The sequence below is a fragment of the Natrix helvetica genome (genome assembly GCF_964273705.1).
Source record: "Natrix helvetica genome assembly, chromosome: 1".
NCBI lineage: Eukaryota > Metazoa > Chordata > Lepidosauria > Squamata > Natricidae > Natrix > Natrix helvetica.
The window spans coordinates 102,389,499-102,405,729 of NC_138548.1; the positions used below are offsets into that span (position 1 = coordinate 102,389,499).

Sequence of the window (16,231 nt, forward strand, 5' to 3'; positions counted from 1 at the left end):
CTGAAAATCCTGCCAGTTCTCCATTGATTAGCAGTGCAGATGTTTGCTGGTGGTATGTAAAAGTCTAATGGAAGATTGTTAAATTGCTCTCTCCTATTCAATGCTTTATTGAGCATTGATGCAGTAATGGCCTCTTCCCACGGTTGTTTGATCTATACTAGTAAAAGGGAAATAAAGACTTATGTAATTGGCTTGACATGGACTGCTCTTGAAGATCACCAGAAATTCCAATTGGTGCAAAATTAGGGGATCGGATTAGGGGACTGGAGCAGGAGTGGGTTGCTACCGGCATTACTGCAGTTTTGGTGTGCATGCAATTTTGCACGTGAGCGAATGCTTCGCTCGTGCACACATGCATAGTTGTCTATAAATAGATTTGCGCATGCGCAAAACATTAAAAAGGGGGCGGAACGATGCCGCGCTGACCAGAGAACCGGTTCAGAGGCATAGCAGGCCTAGGTCGCTGCCGGTTCCGGTGACCCAGGCCAGCATACCACTACCACTTCGTTCAAAACCATTAGGAACCCATCTCTGGACTGGAGGCTAACACATATGAAGAACAGTTGCAGAAACTGGGCATGTCTAGTTTAATGAAAAGAAGGACTAGGGGGAAACATGATAGCAGTGTTCCAATATCTCAGGGGTCGCCACAAAGAAGAGGGAGTCAAACTATCCTCCAAATCACCTGAGGATAGAACAAGAAGCAATGGGTGGAAACTAATCAAGGAGAGAAGCAACTTAGAACTAAGAAGAAATTTCCTGACAAAACAATTAATCAGTGGAACAGCTTTCCTCCAGAAGTTGTAAATGCCCCAACACTGGAAGTCTTTAAGAAGAGATTGGACAACCATTTCTCTGAAATGGTATAGGATTTCCTGCCTGAGCAGGAAGTTGGACTACTAGAAGACCTCCAAGGAATAACAAGGTTCTTGTTATTCGACCTCTGTTATTCCATTCTACTGTACTCTACATGCAGTTACCTGTGTGTATTAATGATGCAAAATACAATTACCTGCATGTTTATAGGAGAGTCTCCTTCTGTCATTTAATACTTGTGCTGCAGAGATGCATATTCTTTAAGATGCTGGCTGTTAAGACATATATGTTTCAGTGCACAGGGGAACTATAAAATCAGTCAGGTTTTTGCTGCCTAATCTAAGCAGAGAACGTCTGTTGGAGTTCCCATCTACTGAGAGATATCTCAGAAAGGAACTCGAAAACGGGTATCCTGGGTAGGAATTCCCATCATCTGGGGAAAGCGGTTCCAGAGAAAGGGAGCTCCCACTTAGAAAATCCCCTTTCAAATGTTAGCTCCCACTTTCCTGGCCTTCCAGAAACTTGTAAAGCTTTGCTATTTGAAAGACCTTTGGGATCTGGTTATATATTATTGTTGTGTAACTTAATCATAACCATAATGCATCATATTATCACATTCTTGGGTACGCATTGCTTTTCACTATCTTGTGGCTGTGGCTCCTACCTTAGTATGTAGAGTAGTGATGGCTAACCTTTTTGTCCTCGTGTGCCGAAAGCACGTGCGCAACAGCAAGGGTGCCTGCCCACACCCATAATGCAATGTGTGTGCAACTCCCCCTGCCCGCCTGTGCATGCATACATGACCCCCCCTCACATCCTGTTTTGGGCCTAGCAGACCTCCCTGCAGCCTCCTGGGACCAAAAATGGGGCGCAGGGGCCCCCTGCATCCTCTGTACTCCCCCCATCCCATGTGACACCCTCCCCCCCCGCACATGTGCGCACATCTTCCACATGCCTGACAGAGACCCAAAAATCAGCTGGCTGGCAGGAGGCACACGCGCATGCGCTGTGGAGCTGAGCTGGGTGACAGCTCACATGCCTGCAGAGAGGGCCCCGTGTGCCACCTGGTGGCACGCATGCCATAGATCCACCATCAAAGATCTAGAGTCTATTAAGGCTGAGGTTTTTTTAAATTTTAGAAACAATTAAAGAATAGCAATAAATACAACAAATAAATTACTGATTTATTACTAACTCAGGAAAAATATATTGCTAACCTAACATTCATTCCTAACTTTGGTGTACAAGTCTTTCAACCTCAGAGGGCTGACACTGCCTTGAGGTATTCTTTGGAAACTTGGCTTTTCCCACAGGCACTGGGTTCAGCTGAACAGGTGATGTCTATTAATTGGGAATGATAACAAGTCTCTGTTTTACGGACATGTATTGTTTTATAGAATTGTCCTTTTAACTTTGTAAAGCCACGCAGAGTTGCTTGGATTTGTGTTGACTGCAAAAACTAAAAAAAAAAAAAAAAAACCACAGGAAATCCTTGTTCAAAAGTTGGGACTACCAATTTCATGGCTAAGCAATGCAGTCGTAAAACTGAAAAATCACATGACTATGCCAGCCTATAAATTCTTGAATAGAATAATTAAAGTATAAAAGACAAGAAGATCTTTCCTTCCAAATTGGAAATTGTATCCAAAAGAGATAAGGAGGTATATATTGTAAATACTGGCAAAATAAAAGTTGCTACAAGCCTAGAGAAAGAACGTTTTTCTATGATATACTTAAACTGTCCAAAATATATTAGAAATGGAACAGTGTATTAATTAAAAGCAATGTAAGCTTATTCTAATTTGCAACCCCCACCCTCAGCACATAAGTAATCGATTTTCAAAAGCTTCTTTTTTTAAAATATTCACAGTCATGGAATAAGAGGATTATAGATTAGTAAGTGGTTAAGAATAGACACAGAAATGAGGCAGGAGAAAGTGATGAATTTTATAACTGAAGAAGTACTAGGGTTCCCCAAAGGATATTTACAGGGACTTAAGCTATTTAAATAATTTGGAACTACTGGTGGGTAGTGAAGGAACTAAGCTTTCCAATGACACCAAATTATTAATACAGGGAAAATTGAAGCAATGAAGAACAGGATGAGTGGGCTAGAAAATTACAAATAGTATGGAATGATACACACTGGGGCAAAAAAACAATTAAGCAAATATAATGTAATAGATGCACTACAAGGATCTAAACCATTTTAGATGCATTTGTGAGCCTTGAGGTCATGGTGGGTAATTCATTGAAAACCTTAAGCTAATTTATAATTGTGTTGTGATAGTTATTCAGCAAAAAGCCATGATGATGATTATAGTGGATGACATATAAATAAAGAAAAATATGGTGCGGTACATATAAAAAGAGCTCATAATATTATGTAAACTCTGTGATTCTTCAACCATTGATAGTCACCTTATTCAGAGGTGGTATTCAGCAGTTTCTGACCAGTTCTGGAGAACCGGTAGCGGAAATTTTGAGTAGTTCAGAGAACCGGTAAATATCACCTCTGACTGGCCCCACCCCATCTATTCTTTGCCTCCCGAGTCTAGGCTGATCGGGAAGAAATGGAGATTTTGAACTAACCTTCCACTGGAATGTGGAGGGAATGGAGATTTTACAGTATCCTTCCCCTGCCACACCCATCAAGCCATGCCCACAAAACAATGCCCCAGCCACCAAGCCACGGCCACAGAACTGGTAGTAAAAAAAATTGAATCCCACCCCTGGTCTTATCTCAAAAAAGCATATTGTAAAATTGAAAAGAGGCATGAATGCAACTGAAAATCAAAATAAATGGACAATCCACTGTATCTGGGATAAACTGGGCAAGGAAGTTATATTTACATTAATTTTACTTGAAATTTACAAGATCCACACACAATTACATAAATAATATTGCATGATTTCATGTAATCATGAAAATGACCTTATTTGTATTACTGCAAGGTGATGATGTCATGACACAAATGAGGTCAATTTCATATTCTTAACTTTAACAGGTAGTCAGGGATACGTTTCTTAACCCCCTTCTTCTCACTCACTCTCCGTCCACCTGACAGGGTTACTCTTATGAGGAAAATAGGAAGAGGGAAGAGTATTGGGTATGTCCACTGCCTTAGTTATTTTTAAAAATAATGAAGGCAGGATTAAATAATTAATTAAATTAAGAGGGGAGGATAACAATAGGAAGCCAATGAAATTATTAGATGCCTAGAAGTGTATTCCAGAAACCCATTGCCAGTAGGAACCTTACATTTTAATTTCGTTGGCTTATTCAAAGTACACGCACTTTCTGATTTTCTCTGGCAGAGAGAAGCAGAAAGCAGGTTGCATCTGCATGAATAGCATTATTTCTACAAAGCAAGGAATTTCTCTTTTGCTTCATTATTGTAGAGCTCTCTGCATGTTTATCTTCCTTCAGACTTGATGATCAAGAAACTCTCTAGAGTGGTGTGTCACAGCAGACAGGTGTCAAGCACTGTTATAGAATGCACAATGAGAGATGAAAGAACCACACAGATTTCAATGAAGTGTTTTAACCCAAGAATCTTGGAAACAATGCTAGAAACCTCCCGCTTTAATAGTGAGTTCATCAAATGGACTCTCCTGGACTGTTTTGAATCTTTTCTTCCTTACCGATTTTTTTCCAGACTGAAGTGCTCCTTATTCATTAATTTTAATTATTAATTGTATTCTAGTATTAATTAATTATATGTTATTAATTAAATCTAATCTACTGCTTATCTATGATGGTGCAGAAGGAAACTTAGGAAAGGGTCTGAAATGTTTGTAGAGTTTCAGATTGAGCTGAGCACTATTTGTTGTTAGCCTGTTCATTTTCAGATTGTCCTTCTTATCCTCTTCAGAATTTCTCCCTTTGTTGAACCTTCAGCTGGGAGAAGGGAGCCATAAAAAAAAAACACCACTAAGTCATCTTCTGAGAGGACACTCACCATAACCTGCTGATGCTCTTGTACATCGATGACATTGTACATGTCAACATAGACATGTTGACATTCATGTCTATGTAAGGAAGCATGCATAGATGTTATCTACATAGCTATCCAGGTCAACAGTGTGCTGATATTCTGAGCCTGGCTAAGCTTTTCTGCCCCCTTAGTTGAACACTGTCTCTAGACATGAGAATGAATTAACAATGCTTTATGTGGAAACTAAGGAGGGAAAAGAAATATCTGCTCTCCTGAGAATGAAATAGATTTTTGTATACAAAAGCTTTCCTAAACACTGAATAGCTGGAGTTTAAAGAAGAGCTTTCACAGTCTCATTATATACTTTCTACAAAGGTCATTTTTAGAAAATCAAGCATTTAGGTGCATAGGAATCTCACAATGCTTTCAAAAATCTTCAGAAAACATACTCAAATGTTGGCTTACATATTCTCCTTCACTTCCCATCTTTTACTGAAACATGAAATCTTCGTTTCTTTGAATTAGAATTGTATGGTGTTTATTAATAGCATTTCAATGCTGGAAATTAAAGTCAAAGGTATAGAGTTTGCAGATCTCTTGACTTCAGTACTAAGTGTACTTATAGGAAAGGAGGTACTTCTAAAAAATCGATACAACTTGTTTCCAAATAAAATGTTTAGGGCTATATTTTAAATATAGTAAACTATTACTACTAAAATGCTTTGTATACTAGAAATGCATATATAGAGGCAGACACATATATACACACATTTCTTTAAATATAACAATTGAAATCCATTGAGATTTGCCTTTTAAGTAGATATTTAAAAACTACAGTAAATTATTATTTACTTATTATTTTTAAACCTGTGTTTTTTCACATTTTACTTGTGAACTTTCAAGCAGTTTTCCACCTACATATAAAGATGAAAAGATATTTTTTAATTGAATGCACTGGGCAGGGGATCAAGAAAATATACAAGAAGTACATGAAGGAATTTTCTCTTATTTTATTTAAACTGAAGAGTTATGTTGCTTTGTCATAATTCAAAGATTGTACAGTTTTCTTGTTCTCTTGCCTAGAATAAGTGCTTTGTGGATAAGACTTTCACACAATGGCCCTCTAGTATTTATTAAAGTAGCCCAATCTTTTTGAGATTGAAAAAAGTTGCTGCTGGAGTCCAACTCCTTAAAGCTATTAGCATTCCTAAACTGGCAGTACTTCTGAACTTACCATACATAGAGGCCTGAGGAAAAAAATCTGCCTATCTTTCTTTCTTTCTTTCTTTCTTTCTTTCTTTCTTTCTTTCTTTCTTTCTTTCTTCCTTCCTTCCTTCCTTCCTTCCTTCCTTCCTTCCTTCCTTTCCTTTTTTTCTTCATTTATTTATTTATTTTATTTAAATCTATTAGTTGCTCAAATCCAACAGACTCTATTAGGCTACTTTAGTAGCAAAGGATTGATTTGCTCCTTTGGAATTGTTTTTTTGAAGCGTTCACATCTATATAGTGTAACTCCTTGGAACTGTATTACTTACTTGGGGGAGGTATGAAAACCATTAGTTTTCAGTACTTGAACAAAAAAACCATAGGAAGACTTTTTCTGAATTTCATGTAATCTGCTTAACATTGTGATGAAAAAGAGCCCTCTTTTGTCAAATGTAACCATATAAAATTTCTTGAAAATTCAGACCTGCTGTCTAGTAGCCATTCTCCAAAGCATAATTGTATATTGCAAATTTAAAGCCAAGACACAATCATGTTTTTTAATATAAGCAATAAAAATCTAAGAACACTGAAAAACATTTCAATAGTTAGCCTTAGGCATTTGTGACTAACTTTGAAGATACAAAGATGATCAAATTTGCTTTTTAACACTGTGATGCAAACTTCAGCTCCATATGCATATTACTATAGTTTAAAAATACCAAAATGAAGAGCCATATGGTTCCCTTCACTTACTTCATGGATGGGCAATGTGGGGCCATCCATTCATTGCTAACTTCTATCATCTCCTGTCATAACTTTGCTAGCATAGCCAATGGTAGAGGACGTATTGGTAGCATAGCCAATGGTAGAGGAGGATGGGAGTTATAATACAATGCACCTGATAGGGCTCCAAGAAGATAGACCTCCAGAACTTGAAGTGCTCCAACACTGGAGGTTTTTAAGAAGAGACTGGACAATTATTTGTCTGCTTTCCTGCTTGAGCAGGGGGTTGTAATGGAAGACTTCCAAGGTCCCTTTCAACTGTTATGTTATTTTGATATTTCATATTTTAATTTTTTTTAAGAAACATGAATGTTGTTCTGCTCTTGTTCTGATTATTGTTGACAGCCTTTGCTGAAACCAGTAGAAGTGAATACAGAAATACATTTTATTCTCTGATCACTGAGGCATAATTTGTCCATGCAAAATGAAAGATTCCCATGTAAGTGTCACCGTGAATTCTTCAACCTGTGTCTTTAAACACATTTATATATGATAGCAATAGGTATCCATAAGCGCATGTAGCCCCACACAAGCTTATTTTTACAACCCCAAAGGATCAGAATCAGACAACTAAATTTTCTCAGTTGGCTGATTTTCAGTGCCAAAATCCTTTTATTAAAAAAAAATGAAGCCCAAAACATACAAAATCACCAACTGGATTAAGGTTCCATAAATTTTAATAGTAGTCAGTTATCTAGAGTTACTCTGTGACTGAAGCAGCATGCAAATGAATGAATGAATGAATGAATGAATGAATGAATGAATGAATGAATGAATGAATGAATGAATAAATAAATAAATAAATAAATAAATAAATAAATAAATAAATAAATAAATAAATAAATAAATAAATAAATAAATAAATAAATTACTATTCACGGTGTGTAAGCTCCTTCAGCTCCACCACCAAAAAAGCCTGGAAACTTTCAACCCATTCTGATGTCATCACCATGCCATAAAATACGTCTTCTGATGTCTTCAGAAATAGAAAAAGTTTTTAATTGAAAACAGAGCTCCTGTTGGTCACTTCTGATGTGATATGATCACTAGACATGGACATCATAATTGTGTACTAACAGGAATCGCACAGCAGGAATTAACATATTTTGCTTCTTAAAATCTTGCAACAATAACATTGCAGTTCCTATAAAAAGTAGAGGCATGAGAATGCTGAAATACAGAATGGTAAGATTCCAATTATTTGTCTTAATTAGTCTCCTGGAACTAAGTGGCCTGGGAACATTAATTATTAGTTTATTAGTAAAATTCCACTAATGAACATAAAAGTAAGTAAAAAACCCTTTGTCCAATATAATAAATGAACAAATCAGTCCTATTATGATTTGGAAATGGATCTTTCTATTTTCAAAAATATCTTTGAGTTTCTTCAGTATTCTAACCAAACAGACATAAAATGCACAAGGAAAAACACAAGATCTGTATTATTAATCAACTCTTTTCATATGTTATGCCAGCAGAAAGCAACAGGAAAGCCACATTTTATTGGAATGATTTACGAAGCCTTTTTCTATGTGATGACAGGCAGAATGTAAGAAACACATAAATATACATGTTTTGCTTATGGCCTTAGATGGGGGGGGGGGACCACATCCTGATGTATTTCTTTGGATTTTGTCTCAAAATTTAGGTCTAAAAATACTTGTCTTCATTTTAATTTAAATACCAGATATAGTGTCTCAAGAATTAGTTTAATTTATATACCACAATTAGTTTAACTTATATACTGCAATTTCTTTCTCCAGGGTGCTACCTGAAAGATGCTCCATTCCAACAACACCTATCCCTACACATGTACACATACACACATCTCATTTGAAATGACCTAAGAAAATGCCATATATCTTGTTACTGTTACTGTTATGAAGATGGCATTGGTATAAATTACAGAAATAGATGAAGTGGCTGTGATCACATCTGTCATGGGGTGCCAGGTTAGCAGGCTTGTTTTCATGCCTATTTTTAACATTTAAAATAATTAAATGTTATATCACAGTCATATATTCTAACTTAAATACTGGCTTGGATTCATTAAAAATATTGCTTCAAAGGAATGACATTTTAAAAATAATTAAAATAGTGCTTTAAAGTATTATTAAAATGTTAATTCAAAATAATCCAAATGAGATGGTCATTTAAAACTCATTTAATGAATTCCACACACCCACACAACTTCTATATTACTGTATTGTATTATTCTTTGGTACAGGAAATCTGCACATTTCTACGTAGTCTGGTTTAATCAGATGTGGAAGGAGAAGACTGAAGCCTAGAGAAAATATAGGGTGTGATTCCATAATGTGAAAGACAAAGATTTCTTTAAAAACATTTAAAATAAATCTGTTTTTCTTTAAAAAAGAAAAAAGAAATGTAAATGCTCAGTCTGTTTATGGTGTATTGTATTGATAGCAAAAGGTTTACAATACTTGGAAAGCCACAGGCTCATTGGTGTATTGCAGCTATAGAAATAGCTTTATCTTGTTAGTGGTTCTGCTTGTGGCTGGAGGGGTGAGATTGCAGCAGCAAAGAAACCCAGTAGTTCTAAGCTGAAGAAAAGGAATCGGTTTTAATTTTGTTTTACTTTGTTCATCAAATCACTATTACAGTTAGGCAAAGAGGTCGGCAAGGAGGCTTGCTTCAGGTTCAAAGCAAATAGGTGCTTCAAATTACACAGCAGCATGAATGGAGCACTTGTAGACAACGCTGTGAACCAAACAGCACTTCAAATAGGGTCAACCTATTCTCCAAAGAACTTGAGGGCAGGAGAAGAAGTAAAGAAAGATCCAGCCTAAAACTAAGGAGAAATTTCCTGACAGTGGCAACAATTAAACAGTGGAATGACTTGCCTACAGAAATTGTGGGTACTCCATCACTGGAGGTTTTCAAGAAGAGACTAGACAGAACGGTATAGGACAGGATGGCTAACCTTTTTCCCACTGCGTGCCAAAAGCGGGGGAATGCAGGGAGCTCATGTGTGGGCATGCCTCCCTGCGCACACGCATGCATAATCCCCGTGTATGTGCACACAACCCCCTTCCCCCTCGCTTTTGGCGTGCAATCGACCCATTTGTCATCCTCCCCAAGCTCCAGAGGCTTTCTAGGAGCCTGGGGAGGGAAAAAACAACCTCTCCTGCTCCCCCCCTCCACTCGGAGGCCTTCAGAAGGCTTCCCTGAAGCCTCTGGAGGGCGAAAAACAGCCCTATGGGCAAATGAGAAGTTTGAGAACTGACTTCCAGTTTGCCCATAATGCCGTTTTTTGCCCTCCAGAGGCTTCAGGAAAGCCTCTTGAGGGCGAAAAACAGTCAAAAATGAAGGCCAAAGTCAGCTGGCAAGCACACACGTGTGCGTGTAATGTCTCATGTGCCCTAACAAATGGTTCCACGTGCCATAGGTTCACCATCATGGGTATAGGATCTCCTGTCATGGGCAGGGGGTTGGACTAGAGGACCCCAAGGTCCCTTCCAATCCTATTATTCTGCTACTTTCCTCAGAATCCCTTGGCAACTGCAGATGGGATTTCATGATCATGGGGAAATAGAACAGTGTCGTAAGGATCTTCACACAGATGGTCTGTTCACATCCTTATGTGCTCCATGGACCTTTTTACTCTCAGATCTGAAGAAATGCCCAATCCTAACAAAATCCATTTTAGAACAAATTAGCAATATACACTCCTCTTAAAATCCCAACGTAATTGGTTAAATTAAAGATACAGGAAGTTGAACTTGGAGATCAACTGCAGGTTCTTCCCCATCTCTTAAAACTTCTGAAAATCATCCTTAAACAGACTCTGCCCTACCTTCAACAGTCAGTTTTCAGTCATAGATTGTGCACCCCTGCTTTGAAGGACTAAAGAAATGGAAGAAAATGGATTATGTTTGCTCTTGTTTTTGCAGCTCATGGTATACTCTTTCATTAGAAAATGGATCAATGAGCATAATTTTGAAAAATTGATTCAACAAAGAGAAGAAAGCAAAGGAACCTTAAGAGCTCAATTTTTAATTACTCAGGAATAAATTCAGGGTAATCCAGCCAATTAGTTGGAGAAATCCAAAGGGCAAAGAAATGACTTTAGCAAAAACTGTGTGCAGGATATAAACTGAACTAGACAACCAGAAGAGAAAGAAGAAAGAATAAAATCTTTTTTTCCTTTATTTTTTTAATGAGAAATTAAGTATTCCACTTCCAGGATTTTTCTGACTCCATTTTGGATAATTTCAAGGACAGGAAAGGGTTTTGGATTCTGAGGTCTGTACTCAAGGAAAGACATTTCCTAAACATAAACTGATTGAACATAATGAGACTTACATCTGGGTAGAAATAATTTTCAGTTTTCCATGAACATTTAAAAATGAAGAAAAAGGAAATCAGTACTTCTGTCAGACTCTTGATACCTTCTGATTAGGGGTGAAATCCAGCAGCTTCTGACAGGTTCTGGAGAACTGGTAGCAGAAATTTTGAGTAGTTCGGAGAACCAGTAGCAGAAATTTTTCAGTAGATCGGAGAACTGGCAAATGCCACCTCTAGCTGGCCCCAGAGTAGGGTGGGAATGGAGATTTTGCAGTATCCTCCCCCTGCCACCCCCACCAAGCCACGGCCACAGAACCAGTAGTTAAAAATGAATTTTACCACTGCTTCTGGTCTTTGTCAGGTAGTTACATATGACCTAAACTTTCACTCTGCTTTGAAGTTCCTTAACATGAAAATAAATAAAACATAAAATTGTCTTGTACTAATTCTTTATCAGAAATTTTATTAATGTAAAATTGTTCAAAAATATAGCAGTCCAAACTTTGGTTTTACAATATCACACTAGGCAAAGTAATTGAACACTACTCCAAATATCATTTAATTCATTCATTCCAAATGCATAGCTAGACTATGTTCCAACGTGGGTTTCATTTGGCAAAGTTGGCATAATAAGACACAGCTTTTTGATTGGAAATTAGTATATACCGCTTGTAAGCTTATCTAATTGTCTTGTGTTAAGGTAGATACTTTACTTTAATTTTTTGCTACATGACAGATCAAGCCTCAGTGAATCATTTGTAGTGATGTCAGCATTTTTCATCCAATGATGAAGAATCACCATCTTTATCGGTGACAATGAGTTTTCAACATTTCTAATTAACTTCATGTCAAATCTTTGAAACTTTATCATTAACATTAATAAAGCCAGAGTGTTTTGTTTAAGAAGATGCTATTTCCTCAGGCAGAATTATAGATCTTAAGATAATGTGGTTAAAAATGTTCAAATGGTTCAGGAAATATGGCTTCCAGATGGAGACATGAATATAAGAAGAAGCTGATAGGAGTGATAAAATGATTAAAGCTTGTAAAATTGGACTGCTTGGTGGAACTATTGGAAATAGCTATCAGTTACTAGAGGCAACAAAAAAAAATTACAGACCAGATATGGTAGTACTATGTAATAGGGAAGTATTATTATAATTAATGTAGCCTAATGTTAATTAGCAACATCCAGCAATCAATGTTCTGTACAGTTGGATGCCAAGTATAGCTAATTTTGGTGTGATTGTCTATATCAGTGTTTCCAACATCAGCATGTGGTTTTAGGCTCCATCTGCTAGTATTTCCTGGCCATGCTGGTAATTCTGGCATTTGAATTCCCGCATCTAAATGATTCAGAGGTTGAGAAACACTGGTCTTCACCAAAGAGAGTTCAGCCAGACTTCAAAGTAAATTTGGGGCCTTTCAGCTGAATATTTCAAGGTGTTCTGAATCAAGATAAGAACGGGAAGAAAGAAATGTTTTAGATCAAAGGTTGGCTGACAACTCCCACAGTTCCTTGTTGTAAAACTTGCTGCCTAAGGCTGAGAAAAAAATGTTAAAGTCCAAAACACTGAAAAAACAGAATGTGCTAGATACATAACAAATGAACAAATTCAAAATATGCATTTAATCTTTAATGAACAACAATGCATGTTAATTCTTAGAGGACATGACCCAGCGTCTACCCACACTCTTGCTCCAACAACTTTATCATTGTGTTCCAAGGATAAAAACAGCATGTAGCATGTAAGGAAGGCCTTGCACACCTTTGAAATCTAATATATAAGCAAATAAAATCTGTAGTATGAAAATATAGCATAAGCAGATATAATTGATTCTAGTGTTAATATGAAAGACCAAAAGACTTGTATTTAATATGTTCCAATGATGAGAAGAGCTACTTAGGGTAAGTCCATTGTCATTACTGTCAAATCATTATATGTATATACAGTGAGGTAAGTCAGACATAATTGATTGAAGAGACAGATCATTTCATCATATTAACAAATCTTGATCCAATCATTTATAACTTGAAAGCCTAGCTAGAGATTTACTTGCTTATCCTTCCTTTGTAATGAAAAGAATAGGCTACAGAGAATTATGATATTCTCCATTTTAACATACTATTATCTTTTATTTCCTTTTTTAAGGAAAAGTATAGGTTGGTTATCTTGTATACCCAAACAATATTCATTTCATTAACTTATCTTAAAATATACTACAACATTGTTCCTGTAGGTTGGTCCATGTCTATATCTATGACTAGGTGGGTGTGTTCAACTTTGAGGCAATGCCCCAATGCAGAAGAGCAAGGAATGCCGTCTTGATGCCTCAATTGAACGTGCAACATTTCCACTAGCCTTTTGTTCAATGCAGATGCTGGTGAAAATGCCTGCCAGGAGGCAATGGGAAGGCAGCAAAGCTTCTCCTTTGATGAGGTTTAACAACCATGCTGCACCTCCTGTAGCAAATGTGAGCAGTTTACTTTTCAGAGAAGGATCACAAAGATATTTGTAATTGAGGTTTCATGGGTGCAAAACATCTTTTTTAGCTTTACAGTCTGTTTATTCTGCTTTTAGGAATTTTGAATAGCCTTTTAGTTATATATCTGTTTCACATAATTTATCTTCCGATTATTCAATTTTGAGAGATGTCCATCTACTATATTTCTTATTTTTTTACTTAAAATCACGAGTAAAGCATATTCATCCTCATTTGCAGGATTCATCTGTTATATGGGCTTTTTATCCTTGTAATTCTTATTATGTTGAATTTTGAAAAGAAATATTTTTATTATTAAATGTGTAAACCAGCTTTCAGTCACATAAACTATAGTTATAATAAATAGATTTTAAAAATACCAAGTCTTGCGAAGTGACATTTTCCTCAAATGTTTCAAAAACATAGTCAGTCTGGAGTATAAAGATTGACGTGGTTCCATGTTTAAGATCTGATGATGGAACCAAATTAATATCATGCAATCACCTTCTTACTACCACCCTGCTTCTCTACATACCATAGAATACTGTATGATTGAATGAGTTTGACATAAGTGTGATAATTTGCTTATCAGCAGTCATGCTGGGAAGATTGTGCCGGGAATTCCATCTGTTGCAATCTAAAGTTGGAAACTGAGTCAAGGAGCAGTATATGATATCTGATTGAATGGCATTTGATTGATGATATGTCAAGCAGTAGAGAAGACTTGAAATAAAATGTCATGATGAATTTGAAGAGGTTGTCTTTTACATCAGCAAAATTATCAAACAGCGTAAAAGATTACATGCAAGGTAGAGAGGATTTAAAGCTAAACAATTTTCATCTTTGCCACTTAATATCAAACCATTCATTGCACTGAGCTACTTTGATTTAGTTTGCCACATTTATATGAGTGGAATTGGATGTGGTATGTTAAATATAAAGATAGTTGGTTATATCTAAGAATTTGTTCCACTAGCAAAATGGCTACATCATAATTGAACTTATAGTACAAGTGGACATAGTACATTTTTCTAGCTTATATCTAATCAGAATGGAGAAATCTAGATATTAAATCTCTGCAAATGTTTTCTTTTCCAATGGAAAAAAGAAATAAGTGTCATTATAGCACCATCTCTGTTGAGAGCTCAAGATTTGGATCAAAATCTAATGAAAGCTACAATATGAGAACTATCTTGAATGCATTTGGGTCAATATTAAAGGTTGGGGAGGGGGGAATGACATTGCCCTAGGTCTATACTACAGGCCACCCAACCAAGCAGAGGAAGTAGATAAACTTTTTGCTAGTCAGCTAATTAAGATATGTAGGAAGCACACCACAATAGTAATGGGGGATTTTAACTACATCAACTGGGAAACAAACTCTGCACCAAGTGGAAGATCCAACATGTTCCTAACGAACCTAGCAGACAACTTTGTTTCCCAAAAAGGAGAGAAGGGAACAAGGGGATCGGCCATATTAGACTTAATTCTCACTAACAGAGAGGAAATGATAGAAGGTGTTGAAGCCATAGGAAGCCTGGGGGCAAGTGACCATGCAATATTGGAATTCAACATTATGCAAACACAAGTAGTAGAACAAAGTCAAACTAGAGTCTTGAATTTTAAGAGAGCTAATTTCAATAAACTTAGAGAGAGCTTGGGAAGAATTCCATGGATGAGAATCTTCAAGGGGAAAAAAACTCAAGAAGCTTGGGAAATTTGGAAAAATGAGATTACAAAAGCCCAGTCTAGCCTAATACCAATGAAGAAGAAATATAACAGCTCCCAAAAGAAACCAGCATGGCTGCATAAAGAACTCTCTGACAAATTGAAAAATAAAAAAGTTAAGTATAAAAAGTGGAAAGAGGAGGACATAACTAAGGCAGAATATCAGCAAATAGCCTGAGCCTGTAAATATGAAGTAAGGAAAGCTAAGGCTCACAATGAAGAAAGGCTTGCCACAAAAGTAAAAAATAACAAAAAAAAAACTTCTTCCAACATGTTAAAAACAAGAAAAAAGTTAAGGAAACAATTGGTCCATTGCTGGGAGAAAGTAGCAAGAAGGTGATAAGCAACAGGGAGAAAGCAGAACTATTTAACTCATTTTTTGCATCTGTCTTTACACAGGTTTTCAAAATTTTCTACGTATGTATCCCTCAGTACGTCCTTCAGACATTTTCTTACTTTTTGATTTGACATTGTGTTACACTCAGATTTTGTGTTTTCCTTTTCGTGGATTATTAGAGAATCTGTTTTATATGATTAATTTTCAGTTCTGGTGTCAGAATTTGTCTTGTGTCAAATTCCTGAAACTCAATTGTGCTTCTTTCTTCTTGGAGGTTCAGGGTAGTGTAATGCTCAAATTATGTTACTCTAATCAAAATGACACTTCTATAAATGAACCTTCCAAACTGTCTACCGTTTATAATCACTGCTTTATTCTCTACAATAAGAACAATATAAGTAACACATAAAAGATCTGCTTGCTTTGAAAAAGAGGCAGCTCTTTCATGGCGCCTTAGAAAAAAGGATTCAAAATGGATTGTAAGTATTACCCCACTTCCTACTGAAAAAAATGATGTTTTCGAGTCAAATCCAATTGTAGCTTCAGTATTCATATCTTTATGAAATTAATAATGCAGTTCTCCAATCATATGGTGTACAACTATGCCTGTATTAGACAAAACAATATTATA

General features: G+C 36.5%; 1 protein-coding gene across 2 annotated transcripts in view; it reads left to right on the plus strand.

Annotated features, from left to right (window-relative positions):
- GALNT18 (polypeptide N-acetylgalactosaminyltransferase 18) overlaps positions 1-16,231 on the plus strand; it is a 351,837-nt gene that overhangs the window by 323,280 nt on the left and 12,326 nt on the right. The gene's annotated exons all lie outside the window — the stretch shown is intronic.